The sequence below is a fragment of the Egretta garzetta genome, unplaced genomic scaffold (assembly GCF_000687185.1).
Source record: "Egretta garzetta isolate BGI_Z169 unplaced genomic scaffold, ASM68718v1 scaffold56, whole genome shotgun sequence".
Lineage (NCBI taxonomy): Eukaryota > Metazoa > Chordata > Aves > Pelecaniformes > Ardeidae > Egretta > Egretta garzetta.
In genome coordinates this window covers 9,414,135-9,431,199 of record NW_009260182.1, presented here as the reverse complement: position 1 = coordinate 9,431,199, position 17,065 = coordinate 9,414,135, and the positions used below count along the sequence as shown (strand labels likewise).

The following is a 17,065-nucleotide window of genomic DNA, read 5'->3' as shown; positions in this document are numbered from 1 at the left end:
TGACAGCTCTCCAGACAATATAGTGATGAGGCAATCATCTGAAAGCAAGTTGCACACTTACACCGGGAAGATAAACTTATTCATGATCTTAAAAAGGGTCATTAGTGGAACTACTCAGAAGGAGAAAGAAAGCAAACAAAATTTAAGGCTCCTCCTTTTGGAGGTGAATTAGTATTTCAAGTAGCATAAAACAATTATATGTTGTAGAGGCCCCAGCTGAGGTAAGGATCCAGGATTTGTAACTATACACCTGCATCTTGCTGCATAGACAGGAAGTGCCGACAAAGGAATGGTCCATGTCCCCTTTTTGCAGACAGGACACCAACAGTTTCCAAAAAAAATTTTTGAGATTTAGGAGCCTAGGTCCTCTGGCAACAAGTGACTTGGAGTACAAATATACTCTTTAATGGGACTGTAATGCAGAGATTCTGAGCTAGCTCTAGAACTGGAAACTTGTAGAGCTGTACTAGTGCAAGACAACACACATAATAACTACCTCTGCTCCACTACGAAACACAGATGTGCCCTAAACCCCAGTGCTACTCAGATGTTTCTGGAAATACATGTTTTTCAAAGCACTCTGACAGAATATCCTGGCCATCTTTCCTTCCAGAATGTACTAGTATTGCAGAACAGTGAACCCGCATTAACAGTCACACGTTTCAACTGCTGTTTTATTGGAATGAACTCAAGCTAAGGGTCTCTGTGCAAGTACAAGACTGATGAACTGCTGTCAAGAGATTATGAGTTGCATTCCCCACTCTGCAAAGAGATTGTTATGTGATCTTCAGCAAGACATGCAATTGCCCTAAACCTCTACCTCTCCAACCTCAAAACAGAGACTATAATACCAACCTCAGAGTTACACAGGCCAAGATCATGAACAACGGTCAAGCATGGTGGGATCCTTAAACTCAGGGCATAGGGAAATGAAATCAGTTTTATTCTCTTAGAATCATAGAATTGTTTAGGCTGGAAAAGACCTTTAAGATCAAGTCCAACTGTTAACCTAACACTGCCATCCCACCACTAAACCATGTCCCTAGGCACCTTGTCTACATGTCTTTTGAATCCCTCCAGGGATGGGGACTCAACCACTTCCCTGGACAGCCTGTTCCAATGCTTGACAACCCTCTTGGGGAAGAAATTTTTCCTAATATCCAATTGAAACCTCCCCTGCCACAGCTTGAGGCCATTTCCTCTTGTCTATTGCTTGTTACTTGGGAGAAGAGACCAATACCTACCTCACTACAACCTCTGTTAAGGTAGTTGTAAAGAGCGATAAGGTCTTAGCCTCCTCTTCTCCAGGCTAAACAACCCCAGTTCCCTCAGCTGCTCCCCATCAGCCTTGTGCTCCAGACCCCTCACTGGCTTCGTTGCCCTTCTTTGGACATGCTCCAGCACCTCAATGTCCTTCCTACAGCAAGGAGCCCAAAACTGAACACAGGATTTGAGGTGCAGCCTCATCAGTGATGAGTACAGGGGCACGATCACTTCCCTACTTCTGCTGGCCACACTATTCTTGATACAAGCCAAGATGCTATTGGCTTTCTTGGCCACGCAGGCACCCTGCTGGCTCATGTTTAGCCAGCTTTCAACCAGTACCCCCACGTCTTTTTCCACCAGCAACTTCCCAGCCACTCTTCCCCAAACCTGTAGCATTGCATGGGGTTGTTGTGACCCAGCTGCAGGACCTGACACTGAGCCCTGTTGAATCTCATACAATTGGCCAAAGTCCAGTTATCCAGCCTGTCCAGATCCCTCTGCAGACTCTCCCTACCCTCAAGCAGATCAAAAGTCCCACTCAACTTGGTGTCATCTACGAATTTACTGAGGGTGCACTCAATCCCCTCATCCAGATCACTGATAAAGTTATTAAACAGAACTGACCACAATACTGAGCCCTGGGGAACAGCGCTTGTGACTGACCACCAGCTCATTTCACCACAACTCTCTGGACCAGACCATCCAGCCAGTTTTTTTTACACAGTGAAGAGTATGCCCATCCAAGCCATGAGCAGCCAGTTTCTCCAGGAGAATGCTGTGAGTGCCAAAGCCTTTGCTAAAGTCTAGGTAGACAACACCCACAGCCTTCCCCTCATCCACTAAGTGGGTCACCTTGTCACAGAAGACCAGGTTAGTCAAGCAGGACCTGCCTTTCATAAACCATTTCTGACTGGGCCTGATCATCTAGTTGTCCTGTATGTGCCATGTGTTGGCCCTCAAGATGATCTGTTCTATAACCTTCCCTGGCACCAAGGTCAGACTGACAGGCCTGTAGTTACCCTGGTCCTCCTTCTGGTCCTTCTTGTAGATGGGCATCACATTTGCTAACCTCCAGTCAATTGGGACCTCCCTGGTTAGCCAGGACTGCTGATAAATGATGGAGAGTGGCTTGGTGAGCACTTCTGCTAGGTCCCTCAGTACCCTTGGGTGGATCCCATCTGGCCCCATAGACCTGTGTGTGTCCAAGTGGTGTAGCAGATTGCTAACCATTTTCCCTTGGATTATGGGGGCTTCAGTCTCCCTCTCCCTGTCTTCCAGCTCAGGGGGGCTGGGTACCCTGAGAACAACTGGTCTTACTATTAAAGACTGAAGCAAAGAAGGCATTAAGTACCTCAGCCTTTTCCTCATCCTTTGTCACTGTGTTTCCCCCTGCATTCAATAAAGGACAGAGATCCTCCTTAGCCCTCCTTTTTTTGCTAATGTATTTCTAGAAACATTTTTTATTGTCTTTTATGGCAGTAGTCAGATTAAGTTCCAGTTGGGCTTTGGCCCTTCTAATTTTCTCCCTGCATAACCTCACAACATCTTTGTAGTCCTCCTGAGTTGCCTGCCCCTTTTTCCAAAGGTCATAAGCTCTCCTTTTTTTCCTGAGTTCCAGCCAAAGCTCCCTGTCCAACCAGGCTGGTCGTCTTCCCCGCCAGCTCATCTTTTGGCCCATGGTGATGGGCCTGCTCCTGTGCCTCTAAGGTTTCCTTCTTGAAAAATGTGCAGCCTTCCTGGATTCCTCCTTACCTACTCCACCAAAACCCACAGGTTTTGGGTCACAAGGTTCACACAGCCAAGACCTTTAGATAATACAAACCAGAAAATTTCAAACCGCTTCCTATCTGAGCCTCCCTTTTGAAAAGATCAGCAGAAACGTTATTAAACTCAATGGAATCCCTCACGTGCCAAACTAACAACAAAATACAACCTAGGTTATTCACTATCATACTAATCCTGTGAATTCACCTGTTAAAATTTGATTAAAGACAACCTTCCAGCTTTGAAAATGCTAGGTTTTTCCCCCCCTTTCTAGCTATCTCTGAAATTCTGAGTCCCAAAGAGACTTGAAGTAAAGTATTTGTTCCCATGACTTTTTTTTGCCTGATCAGAGAGACAAAGCATACTGAAAGGCTGTGTATACAGCTGAACCACTGAACAACTGCTGACTAAGCTACTGGCTTGTTTTGTCTTATTGCATGAAGGTAGCTGAAGAACCTGCTTTAACAGGTTGTCCAACACTCATAAGACCATTGTCTTGTAACTGAGACTTTTCTATGCAAGCACAAAGATAGCTGCTCCATCTATTTCTTTTGGTGCTCAGTATCTCTTTGTGTGACTGCTGACAAGTAGCTACTGAGGGAAGTTCAGTATCACAGCCTTCTTGCTAACAGTCACAGGTAAAAATTCTCCTGTTTGACAGTGTATTTCATGGAAAAAGCTTATAGCTATCCTATTGAAACTACATGATGACACAGCTGATCTTCTGGGCATACTTGCTACAAAATTTTCCAAACCAAAAGCTCTCTGAAAGAACAAGTAGTCAGATTAAGTTCCAGTTGGGCTTTGGCCCTTCTAATTTTCTCCCTGCATAACCTCACAACATCTTTGTAGTCCTCCTGAGTTGCCTGCCCCTTTTTCCAAAGGTCATAAGCTCTCCTTTTTTTCCTGAGTTCCAGCCAAAGCTCCCTGTCCAACCAGGCTGGTCGTCTTCCCCGCCAGCTCATCTTTTGGCCCATGGTGATGGGCCTGCTCCTGTGCCTCTAAGGTTTCCTTCTTGAAAAATGTGCAGCCTTCCTGGATTCCTCCTTACCTACTCCACCAAAACCCACAGGTTTTGGGTCACAAGGTTCACACAGCCAAGACCTTTAGATAATACAAACCAGAAAATTTCAAACCGCTTCCTATCTGAGCCTCCCTTTTGAAAAGATCAGCAGAAACGTTATTAAACTCAATGGAATCCCTCACGTGCCAAACTAACAACAAAATACAACCTAGGTTATTCACTATCATACTAATCCTGTGAATTCACCTGTTAAAATTTGATTAAAGACAACCTTCCAGCTTTGAAAATGCTAGGTTTTTCCCCCCCTTTCTAGCTATCTCTGAAATTCTGAGTCCCAAAGAGACTTGAAGTAAAGTATTTGTTCCCATGACTTTTTTTTGCCTGATCAGAGAGACAAAGCATACTGAAAGGCTGTGTATACAGCTGAACCACTGAACAACTGCTGACTAAGCTACTGGCTTGTTTTGTCTTATTGCATGAAGGTAGCTGAAGAACCTGCTTTAACAGGTTGTCCAACACTCATAAGACCATTGTCTTGTAACTGAGACTTTTCTATGCAAGCACAAAGATAGCTGCTCCATCTATTTCTTTTGGTGCTCAGTATCTCTTTGTGTGACTGCTGACAAGTAGCTACTGAGGGAAGTTCAGTATCACAGCCTTCTTGCTAACAGTCACAGGTAAAAATTCTCCTGTTTGACAGTGTATTTCATGGAAAAAGCTTATAGCTATCCTATTGAAACTACATGATGACACAGCTGATCTTCTGGGCATACTTGCTACAAAATTTTCCAAACCAAAAGCTCTCTGAAAGAACATTTTTTTTTTTTTTTTTCTCCTGAAGTCAATGGTACAGCACACTGGGACCTGACTCAAGATAATGCTCCTAATCACTACAGAAATAATCAGAATCCCAAAAGTCACAGTATCCAAATAAACCATAAATACCTATTCCATGTGCCAGCCAAATGTGTAGAAAGGATTCAGGCTTCCTTGAACATGATTTTGAAGCCAAAATAAGATTGCTTGCCCTTCCCAGGAACTTACAAAAGGTACACAAAAGCCATGAAATGGAAAAAAAAAAAAAAAAAAAAAAAAAAAAAAGATTAAAGTGGCTGATCACAAAGAAGGCAGAAGCTGTCTGGAGATTATACAGGAGAGGTCAGAGTGTGCCCAGTGCCAGGCAAATGCTCGCATGCCCACCCAAGCTTCCCTGACAAAGGTGAGATTGCTGTGAGTCACAGCATGAGGCTAAACTGGCTGCGGAAGTCCCAGCCTCTCACTACCTAAAGCCACAGATCAGATGGGTAACTTTTAAATGCATGGACTCTGTGCCACGCTGGCAGTGATTCCTCACAGCAAACTGTCTAAGCTGCTGCTTGCACTGTGCTATAATTAAGTTAACACACAAGGTCTATGTGGTGTGCCGATTACTGCTGGCTGCCAGCCAGGTCTGTACCCCTGCCGTGAAGTCACATTTATTGGTGTTTCCCTGCAGGAAGCTCCTGTTTTACACTGATGAAAGTCATTACATTTTTGTTTGTTTAAAGCATCATTAAACCTGTAATCACAGTTGCGGCCTCACAAAACTATTCCATAATTCATATAAAACTCCCATAAAGGCTGACCTAGAAAGCAACAGCATCTCTGTGCTGTTGAGCCAGGCTCAGTACAGGAGAAGAGCTGAGATCCCAGCTCTGTGTGGACATAGGGTAAAAGCCATTCAGAATAGACAACCAATTCCTCCAAGTATTAACAACTATTTCAGATACCCACAGGCTATTCAAGCCGAGTCAGTGCTCTACTGGCAGCTGTTTCAAAGTTGCTCATAGTCTGTATTTTGCTCATGGTCACCAATCAGACCCCTAATGTCAAAGCCCACATTGGAAAGATTCTCACTGACTTTCCTGACCCAACTCTTAGCGTTTGAAACATATGAAGGGTCCTAAGAAGGAAAAATTCAGTTAGCCATGTCTGGTAAACTGAAGACTAACCACTTTGGCTTCCAAATGAGCTATAGCTAGCCATCTTCAGCCAGATGAACATGTCCCTGATGATCATCCCCACAAGAAAACCATCTGGTTGTAAAATGAAATAAACTTAACAAAATTGGAGATCACTGTGATTGGGAAAAGAACACCCCTCTATATAAACAAAAACAAAACCTGAAAAAGATATCCAATAAACATGGAGAATATAGACCAAGCTATTATTTATTCAGTGTTTACTCAGAACAATTACACTGTGATGCTTAATGAACAACTAGTGCAAACAAGTTGCTAGCAAATGAACAGTTTCCATTAAAAATCGTAGTGGCTATCCTTTAAAATGGCAACTCTTTATGCAGTAAATAAAATACAACAGTGCCACAGCATAATATGTATCTTGAATAAAACCAATATGCCAGCTTTGATAATTGTTAATATTGTGTAACATAATATAAGGTTTGAGTTTCATATGCAGAAAAGCAGGTGTAAATACAAGAAATATGACACGTTCTAGGGAAGAGCAGACTAAGAGGCCATAGTGATCCATAAAATCTTGAGGCCTAATGCTTTAAGCCTTTTTTATACAGACATCTCTACTTTGCATCCTTAGAAAATCATATTCTAAGTAGAATCAGGTCATTTTGCTGTCTCAGATTCCCCAGCCAATATTTAGAGCTTGAAAGTTGACGGAATTTACAAGCTATTTCCCTATTAAAAAAAACAAAACAAAAACAAACCACAGAATCAAACCCCATTTCTCCTCTTGCTGCATGGAGACCTCATGCAAATAGGAGAGAAAACGATTAGCATTGGGGAAAGGTAAAACCAGCAAGGAAGAAAATGCTGGAAAACAGAGAAATTAGCATGCCAAAAAAACCCAGAGAGTGGATGTTCTATAATTTCTTTCAACTAAAGCAATTGAAAGGCTGCTTGTAATAAGAAATGGTTGAAAAGAAATAAAAAAGTTGAGGTGTGACTTTTAAGTTAACAATTCTCTACTGAGCTCTGGAATGTTTTATGTCTGATTTTATATACATATATATATAATTTAACACTCCTTCACCCCATAAATATTCAGGCTTGCCATAATAAACTCATATTGCATGATACAGACGCCACATATGCCATAGTTCTTTCCTAAAGAAACATTATGTCATTGGACCTCTGTGCTTTGAGGCTTTCTTTGGGGAACTACAGGCTGTATGTTGTATTACAAAACACACATGCACACAAAAGTGTGTGCCAGAAGGCTTAATAAATAAAAGTAAACTTCAAGACAAGATAATTTTGGACTTAGAAGAGCCAAAAGGGAAGCCCAAATATCCAGATCCCTCACTGTGCCCAGTGAATAGTCCCGTGGATGATACCAAGAAAACCCACATACTTGTTTTGAAGCCTGTGGTTTAGTCATCTGTTGGTGAGGACCAGAACTAGTGATATTAGTCTACTACTGTAGCTCTTCTGAGCAAAATAAATATTAGAAATATATAAGCACACACAGTAAGAGCATTCATATGGCATCACAGCTATAACAAAAATATCTATTCTTGTACAGTGCTTTTCACCAGTACATCTCAGAGGTCTTTATGAAGGAGGTCAAAGTCTTTAACTTACAGATGGGTAAAAGAAGACAAGTGAGTTTCGGAACATCCTGAAGCTATGACCTGGTTGCAGGGGAAAGGGGTTTGGTGATGGGGCAAACCCATCTGAATTAATTTGAAACAGCCCAATAAGCCCACAAAGAGGCTGTATATGCTGACAGCATGCAGTAGCGGGAAGGGGAAACAGTTTGACAAGTCAATTTGGAAATCTCTTCTACTCTTATGTTCCCAGTGCCCGATGGTATTCTAATATAGCTGATTTACCAGATATTAGATATTATATCACAGGAAGAGTCAACACACCTTATTCCTCTAACCTGGGCTTTCACAATTCTGCTTGGAAGGTTTTTTGATCTAATTACAGCTGTTCAAGCAATCACTAGGTTTTTAGAAAGTATTCCATGGGCATAGAAAAACAGAACAGCAGGCAAGGAACTCTTAGGGACACAAACTGCATGTAAATAGCATATATGGCAGTGGAAAAGATTTTGTGCATTGCAGAAACAGATTTCGTGACCTTGATTCAAGTAGTCACTGTGTTTCAGGATGTGTTTAGACATATACTTCACAACTTTTATATACAGGTTGTCTGCTACCGAAGGGGGGCACATTTGCCTTTAATCCAAGCATTTAAGATATAAACATACAGATAATATATATGCAGCACTTGGACCTTAAAAGGGGCAATTAAACATACTTAAAACCTCTATGGGTGATGACTACAAAAAAGGGAAACAGGAAATGAGCATCATTAGATTGAGAAAAATGACATGATACTAATGTGATACACTCTTCCCATCTCGAATCAAACAGAAAAGCTGCATTTTTAATGAAACAGAACACTAAGAAAATGCCATTTTATAAAGAGTAAATTGTTCAGTTTTACTTAAGTATGTATTTCCCAGCAGCTCAACATTAAATGGCATCCACCTGTGGCACAGCATTGCTCCTCTCAGCAGCCCCATTTCCCAACTCTGTCCTCTGGACTTCATGCCCTAACCAGTGTGGATCCCCTGTCACTGATGAGGTGACTTAGGAAGGAAACACTTTCTCACAAAAGCGACTGATTTTTGCAATCACCATCTAAAGCCAGTCATCTTTTTTAATGGAAAATTCCCGAACTGCTGTAACTTACATAGCTACAGAGCTAGACTGTCAGCAGTTAAGTTTTGAGCCTAAACTATTTTGAGATGTGAAAACTATCTTCTTGTATTCTCTTCATTCTCATTCTCTTCCTTATTCCACACATTTAACCAGAATTTCCCCTCCCGACATACACAATTAAAGTCCAATACTTCTGGTCCTTTCCTGCTAAATCACAGAGAATAAATCAATCCCTTCTTCATAAGCCTCACAAGCAGCTAGGATTACAGCTAGCATGGCAGTTTTACAGAGAAGAATCTGAGTGTTACAGTAAATTACTAGAGCTGGGTGAAGTCTCCAAATCACCAGCCTTGTATTCAGATACAGACACAAAGTGCATAACATCTCCAAGTTTACTATTGCTACTAAATCTAACACAGTGAATCAGAGACCAGGTACTGTGCTACCTTCTGCAAACAATAAGCTACCCATCTTGTGACCAGACTACTTTTCAAGTAATTCACTATGCACTAAGAAGCAAGTAGGTTCATTTCATAAGAGGAAAAATTGTTTCATTAGTCACAAGGTAACAAGCATTAAGCTAAGGCAGATAACATTTTCCTAAGCAGATCAAAGAGCAGTTTGTCCTAGTCCTTAGCATATACTCTCCACACTGAGAGTTGTTTGCAGGCTCTTTTGAATCAAAATTGTTATTGCCATGTGGATTTTATTGTTACTTTGCCAAAATTCATTTAGCTTTTCAACAGACTGTAGTTCCAGCAGTTAAGCGTTGCATGGAAGCTTCGTGCCTCAACCCGCTAGGAGGCTAATGCACAGTGCCAACTGCTCCTAAGGATCATGGATGGATTCCTGGCATCGCCAGTTGGTTGGGGAATAGCAAACTTAATGAGAAAAACCTCCATATTTCAGTGCATCATAAATGTACCCCCACATAGGGGTGGGTTTCAAGAGGATAAACCCAAAGTATAGCGAACATTTGATGAGACTTCCACACTGTATTTATCAGCTAAACTCAGGCAGCGCAGAAGCAACTCTACTTGTATAGCAACTACATATATGTATGTATGTATGTGCACATACACACACACACACACACTTCTTCAACAGACGATACTACTGAAGAGATGAATTCCTGGGAGAACAGATAACTTGTCCCATAATAGCAAAAAAGCACAATGGGAGGCGAGACATGTTTGTTCTTTAATCCTATCTCTGAGAATGACTTCTGTGACTTCAGGATAATTCACTCAACCTCTTGAGGGTCCATTTGCCATCCTGTTACAGCAGAGGTATTAGTTTTTACCTCTAGTGAAAGGCAAAGTTCAGACTTTGGCATTATGTGGAATAACAGGGGGGATCTCTTCTTTCCTTCACTTGTTCTTACTTACCATTTTCCTATTTCTATTTAAAATGGTCATTTTCTATGAAGTCCTATAGGCGTATGTAACTTAGAGTGTTATTACATAGAATCTGAATGTATTTATCTGAAAGCCTCATGCACACTGGCATTTTCTGATTACATTTGAATTATGGCTTTTATTTAAGAAAAATGTGTGCTTCTAATCCTTTAGCTGAAGAAAGAATTCTGTAAACATTAGTGTATTAGAGCTCAGAGTACAGAATACAAAGGAACATCTCTTCCCTGACCCCCAAAATTATAATTTTTCCTAAAATGATACATATTTAAAGGTGACAAGATTACTTCTGCAGTTTTTTAGTGCCTGTAGAACAATCCTGGATTCTATAGGCTACACTACAGAAGAAAGCATGAATGGAACACAGATAGGCACAACCAAGCTTTATCTTTAATTAGGCTCGCAAGGACGAGAACGCCAAAAAATGAATGGTCACAGATATCAGCACAGTTTAGCAACCTATACCCTCATTTAGGAGAAACCTTTAAGTTCTTCTTGCAGAGATTTCTAGGATGTCCTCTGATCTCCTGCTCTCTACTTGCACATACCACCACGCAGGTCACACTCTTAGCTATTTTCAGTCCCTGCTATCTCATAGAAACTCATACTTAATTCTCTGGGCACCCAGACTCTTATGTGCATTTTATACTGCTCCCTTCATGAGACAAAACACCATATATAAACTCATAAATATTGGATAAGCAAATTCGGTCACAATCCTTCTCCTTATAAAGATTTCTAATAATAAATAGCATAACTGAAAAAATCCATTATTTTTCTTTAAAAATAGAACAGATAAACAACTTAAATAATGAAAAACTATTTTCTTGTGGGAAACTGAGGATAAAAATGTTGATTCCACCTGCAGTTTTAAAGCAAAAATGTAAGTTTGATTCAGTTTAAATTGCCACTTCCGGCTTTTGAATCAAGCAACCCATATGAAGCAACTTAATTCAGACAATTTATTACTGAAATCATTATAAATAAAATGTCGCATCAAAATTCCAGAAGAAAACTGACATATCTGAACGAAGAAATATGAAAAATTATTTGGCTTTCTATATATTTAGCAGAGGAAAAAAATACTCAGTTTCAGTGGCTAGCACTTGTTTCTAGGGTTTCTCTGCAACCAAATAAACCCCTGCTTTCACCCACATTAACACCATTCAACTCACTTGGCATCATCTCTGCTATGTGAAAATAAAACTGCCACCAGCAGCTCTTAAAAGATAAGGTTTCAATGCCAACAGCTTTTAACATTAAACTCCACTGACTGAAATCTTATATCCAAGCTTAAACCTGAACCAGACACAACCTTTAGCTTGAAAGGCAAAAATATATGTTAAAAAACATGCAGGAAACATAAAAGAAAACATCTTTTCATACAATGTGCAATTAAATGAAGGCATTTCACTGCACAGGACACCACAGAGTTTAAAAACACAGAAAAACTGCCTCTGAATAGTTACCCATAAAAAGTTTTGGAAGAAATGATACTATTTCTTGTATTCAGGTTTTAAGATGAAACTGATACTAATTAAGAAAGGAACAACTTTGCTAGGACAGATTTCCTAGTGTGTGTTGTGCTGTCGCACACCATCTGCTCTAGCAACTGGTATTGGACTTTTAGGGGACAGACTGTGGGGTGAGTGGCCTGTGGATCTGAGGTGGCCTAATAATTTGTATTCATCATCATACAACCTTTATATTCCAGCCTCTCTGTTAAACAGTTATCTTCAATGAATATGGATATTATTCCCATATATTTCAGAAAGTTCAGTGATTTGTATTATATAAAATTAGATAGCTTTGCATTTTATGTTTTCACGCAGTTCTTCTCTAACTTATTGACCTGTTGAATTATTTCTTTATGATCTTGTAAACAATCTGAAAATGATAAATGAGCAGTGTGTCAGATATCTGATTAAGAGGACATAAAAATTTCTTTGTTCAAAGTTAAAGAAACTTTTTCCAGCTTGCTGCAGCATACTATAATTTAGCTTTGAGCCAGTTATTAAACAAGACAATAATATTATAATGGAAATTGTTTAATATACATCATTAATTGTAAAGTGCCTGCTTTCACTGAAGTAAAAAAAAGAATGTGTGCTATGAGCAGTTTTGAAATGAATATTTGATTCCAAACTTCCCTTGTGCATTTAATGACATGCTAATTTACATTTTAATTACTTCCTAAGAAATCAAAGCATTTGTTGACAGAAGAACATAATGTCAACTTCACGGTGCACTGTTGGTGGATAGTTAATGAACTTAATTAGATAATTAGTGATGTTAATTATCCTTCTATTATGAAGATAAAGTTGTTACACAAATGATGCACTTTCCAAAGAAATATCATTATATGTTTGCTTTTCTTAACTCAGTTAACTTGAAAAAGCTGACAAAAGACAAACTGAGTGATTAGTAAGAAAAATATTTGTTTAAATAATAATTGTGATTATGTTCAAATATTTCTACCTTCTTCATTTTACCTACCATGAGCTACTAAGTTGAGCTTGTCCCTCCTTCGTTCCAAGTCAGCAAGCTCTTTTGTTCAGCCCCGCTCTCCTTTTCACTACCTCACATACCTCACCACTTCAGACAAACTCTCTGATTCAGTGGCTCTACTCCTGTTTGAAAACCCAGGCTGGTCAGCATCAGCCTTGATTTTACAGTCAGTTATTGAAAGATGCTATAACAATGTAGGAAAGAAGTAGCTAGTGTCTGAAGGCACTGGTCCGCTATTTAGCTCTAGGTTCAGCTGCTGCTGTTGCCACTGATATCTCGGGTGATAATGACAAAGTCTCTGTAAATTCATGTTCGTCAACTTGAGCTAAAGCTTCTTCCTTACAGAAGTCAAAGCCCACTGACACACAGCATTTTTAGGTAAGGCTGATCTTATGTCTTGGGGTTGAGTCTTCTGTGCCCCTCTTTCCTGATGGACTCGTGGGGTGAGAGCCCTGCCTCAGACAGGTCTAATTCTGTATCTGTGATGCAGCTACAATTTCTACTAGGTAAGTAAATCCTAGAACTGTACAAAACTTATTAACAAACTCCTGTAAGTGTTGATGTACAGATTTAAATTTCCAGCACAGAAGGAATTTAAGCCTGTAGTTCAAACTCCCACCTAAGTCAATGGAAATTTTATGTTTAAGTACTCCTCAAAATACAATGCATTACTGCCACAAGTTATTCCCTAGAGATACCGGGTATACCAGCCATATTTATTGTAAGAATGAGCGTTATATGTGAAACAATTTTTTTTTTGCTGGCTGTGAAATTTGGAAAGATTGTTGTTCTTAGTGTAACAAATGAATAATTTTCTAAGCAATAACACTTTTATGTCCTGTTCTAAGAGAAAGTCCTGGCAAATAAACAGTAAAATAAACAAACACATGAGAAAACAACAAAAAAAAAATTTCCTGTAAATTTAAAACTAAAGAAAGTCCTAAAAACTTTAAAATAACGTGTTGTTTGAAACATGCCTCAGTCTTCCTCAGACTTCAGAAGAAACATTAAGTCCTAGAAGACATTTGGTTCTTCCTCCTGGGAATCTAACTATAGAGGCAGGACTCTACAGACAACTTTCAGTGCAGCTTGCCCAAGAGACATTTGCTATTACTTTAACCAAGGATACCTGGTGGGTGGGAAACTATGCAGAATTCAAGTGGTCCTTGGTCATAACACTATCTTCTTGCTCAGTGATATGATGAGGACATAACAACTCACTTTCCTAAATGATTTAATGAACTTGCAATTTCTTTGCAGCAGGTACATCAAGACTGCTTAGTCATCAGTATAAATGAAATATTACATTGCAAAAAAATTAAGAGGAAGAATTTTCAAAAGAAACTGAAGTAGATTCTGTGTCTGAAAGTGACTTAAGTCTCAGCCAAGATGTATTTTCTTGGAGCTCCTGACTTCAGAAGGTTATCTACAGAGACAAAGAAGGCTCTCACTGACACATTGATGCAGTTATCTTTTACAGATTTGCTGTGGGTTTAACAATCTGCCTGGTCATTACAAAAGTAAGCCCAAGAGATGGACTCTTACTACAAAGCCAACTAAAGAAAAATTAATGACTCCCAGTCAAGCCAAACTCAGTACCTGTATTTTCTGGTTTGTAGAGCTATACCATCAAATGCATTTTTTTGCCATTAGCTCTACAGTGACCTTGCATGCACTAAGGGCAGCAGAGAAGAAACCAAGATATCCAAACTGGTCAAAAATACTTGGAGTTCAAAGACCACATTGTCCCATCACTTAACTAGGAGGTGTTCTCTTGCAGTGGACTGTGACAAAACCAGCACAAAGGAGGTCAGATGCTGGCTTTTTATCTGTAGCTGTCCTTCACAAGTGTATGTTTGCTGACCAAAATCCTACCATAAAATTTCTGGGTTTGCAATTACAAGTTAGGAGGTCTCTGTTAACCTCTTCATTACGAAGACTAGGATTAAGATGACCTTTTCTATTTCATTCTCTCAAGGTATATGTGTCTCTGGCATAGAGGAATGTAATTAATGAACTAAAACAGGAGAGGACAGGCATCATCAGGCCTGCTGTAAAACACAGGAGGCTCTGCATTTCTTGTAAAGGATAACAACTTTATCGACAGCCCTGAGGCAGTGTGCCTTACAGTAGTTAGAAGTATGCTGTATATAACCTTGCTGGGGCATTCATCCTCAGGACGCTGCATAGTAGAAGCTGTTGACTGATTTACAATGTATTGAAATATGATTCCTATAGTGGTCCCTTGCTGCTTCTGCAGCTTGTTGAAAATGACAAAAACAATCAGTCATTACTAACCTAAAAATTAAATACATATCCTAGATTCTGACAACAAAATTGAGGAGAGGGGGACCGAGGGAGGAAGGGAGAATAAAGAGAAAGAGATCAAAAGGCTCACTTCAAAAGAGGAAAGTCAATGGTTTGGAAACCTTTGGCACAGTATTCAGAGTCTTACAGACCTTCCTGCTGGCAAACTTACACAACTCTGTCACCTGTAAGCATTAAAAAAAACCTGACTTTGTACAGTGCTCCTCTTGCTCCTGCACAGCTACTCAGACTTCCAAGAAAGCACAAGATAGCAATTACCATAGCAGATCATTGCCCTTCTACTACCAGAAACATGACCACACTCTGCTTTCTGAATGATCATGTGCTCCAGACAAAGCCCAGAGCAGAGCATGAGATACCAAAGAGTATTTGGAAATATGGGGAAAACAGCTGCATTGCATTTCTAATTCTGACATTTGCCATCAAATAGCAGGGAATTGGCTTCAATGATGCTGGAGATCCTGAATGTAAATACAGCAGAAACATGGATCCTGGGCCTTTGCTGAACTGAATAGTTTGAATTTTGATGTTTTTTCCAGATTGAGGATTGGATCTCAAAAGCACTCTTGCTATCTTGTAAATGACAACAGGGAAAAGGTTGGTAGTTTTGGAGGGGGGGAGGTGGTTTTGTTTTTTAAAATCTGCAGCAAATGCTACTACTGCTTCAACTTCTTTGTTTATTTTCAGTCTATAAAGGAATCAAATTAACAACCCAGTAACCAACCCATTTCTTCTTTCTACTGAACAAAGCTTTGAAATCCTAGCTGAATTTCTGCACTTTTCTCAAATTAGTTTTTGTCAGTTTGGAACAGCCGTGCTTAGCTCTCAGTAAATACAAAAATTTTTACTTTACCATGAGATCTAAAGGCTTTGCCTCTCACTATGTATCATACTGCTACTTTCATTTTATCTCAATGTTTCAGTCAGGTGCCTATTGCTGTAGGACATATGTCTATAACTAGCAGTAGTGAAGACAGAGGCCAGTATCTGAAGATTTTTTTCCCAAGTGAATACAGAAGGCACCTGAGACACCACAAATGATACAAAATCACATTACAGCACCTTTAAAGTGACTACCAAAGTGATGTTAAAAATGTGAGTTAGAAGCACAAATACCATTTACTTTTAATGTAACTTGTGCTCCCAGCTTCCTTTGATACTGAAAATCCCACCTTATGCCTTGCATGTGAAGTGCACAAAGAGGATTGTTGAGGAGCAAAGAAATTAATTTTCTTCTCCTTAGATTTCATGTCTCTGAAAAGTGCATCAAACTTTTTCAAAGAGAGGCTAGAGGGAGAAAAGGGGAGAGGGAGAGTGGAGAAGAACATTTGGAACTGTAGCTTTGCATCTCATTGAGAGGAACAATTTATCAGAGCTGTGGAGCTGTCAGTCCTTGACATGATAAGGAATAACACCAAATGAGTAATGTTTCCTCCAAACCCAGCTCCTTTAATTACAAGCCGCTTCCTTGCAGAAGAGAGACAGAAGATGCAGAAACACCAATTTCATGCACTTGTGCCTGAATAATGTCTCCGTGCTGCCTTTTCCAGATGGCAACCTTTTCACTGGAGGAACTAATGATGTGGGCATATTTAGGGAAAAACCAATAACGGAGTCTTTAACCTTCAACAGCAAAAAGCATGTTGTACAAAATGTTCCTTGGGATACATTTACAAATATCAATTACATTGCTCACTGAGGTGTAATCAGCTGTAATAATCAAAATTAATTTTAAAAAATAATTAAACAGACCCCAGGGCAAATAGTCGATGCTCTTGTAGTATGACATCACGGTCTACATATGTACCTGGGAAAAAACTTGCTCACTCTGTAGGCAGCAAAGTGATTTTAAGGAATGAGAAGGATGCTGTGGCATGCTGAGAAAAAACCTGCAGCTCATTAAGGTAGTATCAGACACATTACTTGTGTATCATAGCCTTCCTGATCAACACACCTGGAAGTGAACCAGTCATCACCGGGGATAAAACCGCAACCTACTACAGCTTGAGCTAGAGGGGTAAGGCTCCCTTAAACTGATCCCATAACAGACACACTGTCTCCTCAGCAGGA

General features: G+C 39.8%; 1 protein-coding gene across 1 annotated transcript in view; it reads right to left on the bottom strand.

Moving 5' to 3' along the window:
* The window catches only part of WDFY4 (WDFY family member 4), a 153,321-nt gene that overhangs the window by 65,390 nt on the left and 70,866 nt on the right, over positions 1-17,065 (bottom strand). The window lies entirely within an intron of this gene.